Source organism: Prionailurus viverrinus, chromosome D3 (genome assembly GCF_022837055.1).
Source record: "Prionailurus viverrinus isolate Anna chromosome D3, UM_Priviv_1.0, whole genome shotgun sequence".
NCBI classification, from domain to species: Eukaryota; Metazoa; Chordata; class Mammalia; order Carnivora; family Felidae; genus Prionailurus; species Prionailurus viverrinus.
In genome coordinates this window covers 77,460,129-77,467,347 of record NC_062572.1, presented here as the reverse complement: position 1 = coordinate 77,467,347, position 7,219 = coordinate 77,460,129, and positions in this window count along the sequence as shown.

Sequence of the window (7,219 nt, the reverse complement as noted above, 5' to 3'; positions counted from 1 at the left end):
ATCGAGTGATTCTCCCTCAGAACCACAAGAGGGAATCAGCCTTGCTGATACCTTGAGTTCAGACTTCTGGCCTTAAGAACTGTGAAAGAATAAATCTCTGTTGCTTTAAGCCACTGACACCATGGTAATTTATTATGATAGCCCTAGGAAATGAATACAACAAAGGTTGTCAACTGAAATATTTTACATAAAGAACATGTTACTTAAAGCAAGAGTTGGCAAACTATAGCCCACTGGCTGCTGCCTATTTTATAAATAAAGTTTTATTGGAACACAGCCAAACTTATTCATTTATATGCTTTCTGGCTGCTTTTGTGTTACAATGGCAGAGTTGAGTAGTTGTTATAGAGACCGTAAGATCCATAGTGATTAATATATTTACTAATATATTTTTCTGTGCAAATACAGATTTACTTAAGAGAGGGACAGCAATAGGGAATAGGGAATTCTGTAGTGATTTCTTCAGCTACCCTTAATGTATCTGCTTTGAAAATCTATATGTTCATATTTCAATTTGCTTAGTCACATGTCTCCTAGAGAAGTGGAGATATTGATTAAAAGAAAGTTCAACAAAAACAACTGATCTATAGGATTCGTGTAGCCTCAAGGTAGAGTGTTAGTTCATCCTCCTCATTTTGAGTTCTTGGACTTAATGTGAATTGGAAGCATTATTAGCTTGGTAGGATTGAGTAAGCAATAAACATCCTCTTGGAATAAGGAAAAGAGCTATCCATCATTGTATTGAAGGTTTGTCTTTCCCAGATAGTCCTGGGTGCTTTTTATTTGATTAACAATGAGGAGCGATTGGGTGGGCTTTCTCTCTAAATGTGTGAAATTCTCCTGGCTCCTAAACAAGAGATACGGTGACTGAATTTTATCTTTTTTTTTTTAAATCTTTATTTATTTATGAGCGACAGAGAGAGACAGAGCATGAGCGGGGGGAGGGGCAGAGAGAGAGAGGGAGACACAGAATCCGAAGCAGGCTCCAGGCTCCGAGCTGTCAGCACAGAGCCCAATGCGGGGCTCGAACTCACGAAACGTGAGATCGTGACCTGAGCTGAAGTTGGCCCCTTAACTGACTGAGCCACCCAGGTGCCCCCGGTAACTGAATTTAAGTGGCACACAACAGTAGCTTATTTATTTATGTTAATATAGTACATAAAAAGGCTTTCCCTCTCTGTGGAGGAAGTCATCCTCGATGATGTATGCTTTTCTCCTAACCTTTTTGCCTTTTTAAATAAAGCCTTTTAAAGTTTTCTAGGGAAATAAAGATTTAGAAATTTTGTCATTGACCTTCTAGTCAACGTTTCTAACTGCTTTTGAAAAAGACTCCTCTTACTGAATTTTTTCATGCCTCTTGAAAATCTCCTTCAGGAGATTATTCAGGGAAATAATCATGGATGTTTAACCACTTAATTACAAAGATGTTCTTCAAAGCACAGTTTACAGCAATGAATAATTGCAAAGAACCTAAACTTAAATTTGAAACAATAGAGAATTGAGTAAGTGCTTCCATACTGTGAGCTCATCAAAGAATATTTAATGACATGGAAATGTCTTCGTGTATTTTTAAGTGAAGAAAAAGCAGGAAACACACAGTATGCATGGTATAGGACAAGTATACACTCAGAAGAACAGGTGAAAGTTTTAGGTGTTTTTTAAAAAATATTCTTTTACTTCTCTTTATTTTCTAATATTTTTTCGAAGAATATTTTTTAAAGATTTTTTTAAGCAATCTCTATACCCAATGTGGGGCTCGAACTCACAACCCTGAGGTCAAGAGTCATACACTCTACCCACTGAGCCAGCCATATGCCTCAAGAATATTTTTATAATAAGAAAAAAGAGTTAAGATGAGGAGACTGTGCTTTCAAATATTTCATTTAGAGTTAAGAACGCTGATTGATATAAAAAACAAAACAACAACAAATAAACCTGGGGCGCCTGGGTGGGGCAGTCGGTTAAGCGTCCGACTTCAGCTCAGGACTTCAGCTCAGGTCACGATCTCACGGTCCGTGAGCTCGAGCCCCGCGTCGGGCTCTGGGCTGACAGCTTGGAGCCTGGAGCCTGCTTCCCATTCTGTGTCTCCCTCTCTCTCTGCCCCTCCCCCGTTCATGCTCTGTCTCTCTCTGTCTCAAAAAGAAATAAACGTTAAAAAAAAATTATCATTTAAAACAAACAAACAAACAAAAAACCTTTCTTTTTCTTTTGCTTCCCAGAAAAACTGATAACTTACTTAAATTGTTGCTTGCTAGGAGATTACGTTTGGACAAATCATTTTCTTTCCTGAGCCTTGGTTTCTTCATCTGGACATGAGAGCTTTCAATTCACTGAATCCTTAAGTTCCTGGTCACCTATGACATTCTGAGCAGCATGACACTGCGTCCAGACCAGGCTATTTATCGAGCTAACTTACTCACCAAGAATAGCACACTCAGAATGGAGGGTACCTCAGTTGTCGAGGTGGGTATCAGCCACCCCAGGCCTTTAGACCCTAAGTAAGGCCTTCTGAGTAAGGAGCCCGTGCTCTTGCTTAGACTGACAACAGAAAGCCTACTTCCCTTACTGGCTTGGGGGTCTTGGGTCAGATTGGTCCCTTTATGAGTTGGGTTTCCTTAATCCTCTTTGTCTTGATCAGTCTGTGCCAATGCATTTTCTTAGGGAAAAAATTCTGCTTTTAAAATTTAATTTGTACTATGCGGCTCCAGGGAAAGAGAGCCTGCAATAAACTTGGTGTCAATTCCATGTTTTGCCAAAGTTTGTGAAGTGTTTTATTTTAGGAGAACTTATCATTCCCTGTGTCAGTGGGGATAGGGGGTAGGGTGGGGGTGGCCATTCTTTTTTTTCTCTGTCCCTTACCTGCACCCTAACATTCCCTGGTGCTGCCCAGGATAAAAGATATTCCCTGGTAATGTGTCGAACTGTTTTGCCAATAAGACACGTACGTTCCTTCAGAATAGGCATTGTGATTTTTTTGCTCATTTTGTATCCTGTTCCTATCCTGCCCAGTGTTGTACATAGTGACCAATGAGGGCTTTCAACTTGAATTAAGGAGCATTGCAGCAGGCCCTTTTGGACGCGACCCTGTTTACTGAAGGCAGGGTCTTTCCGATAATGCTATATTTCACCCTACAGAAGTTCTTGTTTTGTTTGAAATTATAATTAGCCAAGTACAAGAACAGGATGTGCTTTGGTGCATTAATATGCTGAGACATTCTTGATGTTGGAGCATGGATATCGAGTAAAACAATTCCTAGGGCTGTTCATTCATTCAGTCAACAAATACTATTATTCATGGTGCTGAGGTAGCACAGTCAGAGCAGAGTGAGGACTTTTGGTGTCTGTGGTGTAGGCATAAAGATGGGAAGGGAGGTAAAAAAGAGAAGTGATACATAGAACTGTATGATGCATCCATCCATCCATCCATCCATCCATCCATCCAACAAATATCAGTTGATAGCCTGCTAAGTTCCCAGAACTATTGTAGGCACTGGGAACATAGTATAATTAAGACAGGCAAAGTTGCCTACTTTGTTGAAGGTAGAGCTTATAACATGGTGGCAGACACAGACAATGAGTTCTTAAATACTATCGCTTCAAACAGGGAGAGAAAATGCTGTGAAGGCAGATAACACTGTGTAAAGGAATGGAGGCTGATGGGGGCATTTGGGAAGGCTCTATGAGAAAGTGCTGAAATGGGGTGAAGAGGCAAGAGAAAGAGCCCTGGGCCAAGAGTCTGGCTGAGATCTCATTTTCACTTCGCCATCGACTGTGCAACATGGGCCAAGTCCCTCAGTGTCCCTCTGTCACCTGATCCTTGCTGAAATAAAATGATGTGTGTGAGTGTATACGCAAGCTTAATGTATTATTATTAATCATATGAAGTCCTCTTGCATCATTTGCATAAAGGGCCAATGGAAAGATGGTGTGTGTGTGTGGGGGGGGGGGTGCTTTTACTATTTGCTACTCGTTCATGGCTGAAGACAGCTAAGCCCAACCTTTCTGAAAATCTCCAAGGAGAATTCCTTGGAGAATTCCTCAAAACCCAGGGAATGAAAAAAAGGAGGATGCGCTTAATTTCTTCACTGGATGGAGAATGTTCGTGTGTGTGTGGGGAGATAGGGGGGTCTTCCAAATGGGACAGAGACAACCAGCAGTGTTTTCCAATGCACAGTAAAACAGTTTATTTAAAAACAACGCATTCAGTACTGTGTTTGGCACATGAGGCAATGAGGCAGGCACATTCACACTTAACAGGTACATTTGGGGAGCTGTCGAAGCAAATCATTGCATTTTCTTCACAAACTAGTCACAATATACACACAATTACCCCTACAAAAGAAAGATGATCATCCTTGTTCACCAAGAAGGCAGAAGATATTTACATGTTCCTCAGTCCAGCAGGGCTGGCTCCTTTCAGGTCTCCATGGCCCTGTCAGTCTGGCAGCTTGTTTCTGAGGGCAGCTGAGGCTGCCTGTCACAGGAGATGTGAGTCTGATCCTAAGGGCCACGGCTTCTCCCGAAGAGTGAGAGTACTTCTGATGTAGGTGAGAAGGAGTGAAGTCTTCAATGCCAGTGTCTCAGCGTAAGATGGCATTTTCCAAAATAAATGCGTCAAGTGTGTGAGGGGAGGGCTCCGTGGTTATGACAATGGAAGAAGCATTGATTTTCCCTGACACATGCTTCTTGCTCATTTCGTTAATAACTTACATTCACTGTTCTCCCACCTTTGACCTTTCGGTTTCATCATTACTCTGAAAAGAGCTTGGTTGTTCATTCTACATTGGTGTAGCATTCTTTAAAATGAGGCTAAAATGAAGTGGTGAAACCAAGTAGGTTAAGTGAGAGAAGATATCGCAAACATTCTTTCGTCTTGACTTCTGATTTATGCTTTACAGTGGATTGTCAGCCTCCCCCCTACAGAGTGGAGGCAGCATGGTGTGCTGTAGTAGAATCCATGGTTTGGGAGACCCTGACTCTGATTGCTTTTAACTAGCTGGGCAGATAAGTCACTTCCTACTCTCTGACCCTCAGCTGTCTCATCTCCATGTTGAAGATGTTGATCTGGAATCTAGACCTGAGATAGTGTCTAGATCTGTGAAGTTCTGCTAGGCATGTAGTTGATTCTCCTATGTGAACAAACGATGCTGCATTGTGATGTTTCAATATTTTTGTTTTGTGTCCTTGGAGAATTTCAGCGCTAATTGCTGATGCTTGGTGATTGGATCTCAACTCATCAATAACCCCCTCCCAGGGCTCTTGGCTGTAAGGCTGATTTTCTGTATAATAAGGGCTGAGACCTGGATTTCGAAACATGGTTAAAGAGTGTTTAGACATGGAGACCAATTATTCTAAGTCTTGCAAAATGGTCTAGATTCCAGATATCAGAGGGAAACTTCCCTTTCCTTTTTGTAAGTATTTCCATGACTTTATTCCACTTCTACACATTGAACAAACCTCTCTCCCATCATCTACCCATTTTTCTAACCTATTTCCCTGGCTAAATATATTTTGGGAGTGACTCATTCCTCAAGGCTGGTTTTACTGTGAATTTGTTCATAATAAGATGGGGCCTTCTGTCAACTCCCTTCTGCTTGTAGCTATGGCCTTATCTCTTTGGTGTCCAGAAAAGAGCCAGGGGATGAAGGTGTATTTTGTGCCCAGGCTACATGCAATTTGTTTTGAATACAGAAAAACATCTGAACACGTACCTGATCCATTTAAAACAAGATGTAGCTTATTCAGTATAGAGAAGCAAGCTCATTTCAATGGCTGTTAAGGAGCACAGAAAACATAGGGATACCCTGGCCTTTTAAACATAAGATAGACAATGTTCAAGTTGAGTTTCAAACATTTATAGTCTAGAAACATATTATAGACCCTGTAGGATATTTTACGACAGCAAGGAAACTAGATTTTGTCCTTTATAATCTAGCTTTGATTTACTACATACAGAATAAAAGCCTATGTCCACTTACTATGTTTGAGGAATTAAATACATTATTTTTCCAGCATTGACTTCCAAAGGATTTAATCAAATTCACCTAAGAACAGGAAAACCTTTAATTTGCAAACAAAGCTTGTTCTGTGGCTCACCAGAGTATTTGATTTCTAAACACTCTGTAAGTAGGAAATTCCCTTACAACCAGTAGGAAGAAGAAGGAAGTTTGTAGTACAACTACTTCTCAATGCCCAGGGGATGGTAGTGGCCAGATGTTTGATTTGGTAGGTTTTTTCCGGGTCCCGCCTTACACTAGCATAGCTAAGGGCAAGGCATCACATGATGCCTTCCTCTACAAAGTTTGCCCAGTGGTGTTCTTATTTGTGCTGTTTACAGCCAGTCAGAAACTTTTTGAGGGCAAAGAAAGCCCAGCCGAATGCATACTCAAGCCTTGGGCATGAGGCTTAGCAGGTGTCCCCTACTGGGGTAGAGACACTTGAAGAAAGGAGACTCTCTAAGGGTGGTAGGTCTAGGTAAGCTTACTGGATGTCTGTTCTTCCCTTGCTTCCGTGCAAGTGCTGATTTCTGGATGCTGTGTCAGAAGAATGAGGAGCAAGTGGACAGGGAAAATTAGAGATCTGGGGAAACAGGTAATGGACTATAAGATATGAGAAAAGGTCAGCCAAACATGGTTTCAATGGGCAGTTAAATTAAAAAATGTTTACCTGGAAATTCATCCTTAGAAATTAGAAAAACCGTGGCTGGTTATCTCTCAAAGTACTGAGTGGTCTGTTGAGAGGTTCCTAAGAGTCACATGGCTAGGAAATATTTTGAACACCTTAGGGTCCTTAGCTTCAAGGACACAATAATGTATGAAAAATTAGTAGATCTAACCGAAGTAGAAACGCCTCCTTGCAGGGAGGGGGCACTTGGGAGTTTCTCCAAAGCCACTGCTAGCCTCTCCCATTTGGGACTCACTGACTCAGAAGTTGTTCAGGCAGTGCGGTGCTGGAGCCAGCTCGTATTGGCTCCTGAAAACATGTTTTTACATATTCAGCTGGTTGACATCAAGTTAGTAGCTTGAAACTCTATGCTGACAGTATTTATACCATGGAAATTGGCAAATGCTACAAATCAGGGCCCCACTTTCTCCAGATCCAGTTGTTAAAAGTTGAGCAGCACACTGAAGAGCTACAATCGTCTCTGAGCCCCATGGAAAGAAAATCACAGGAGCCCTTTAGTATCTCTGATGATTAAAGGCTTTGCATGTGCACAGCT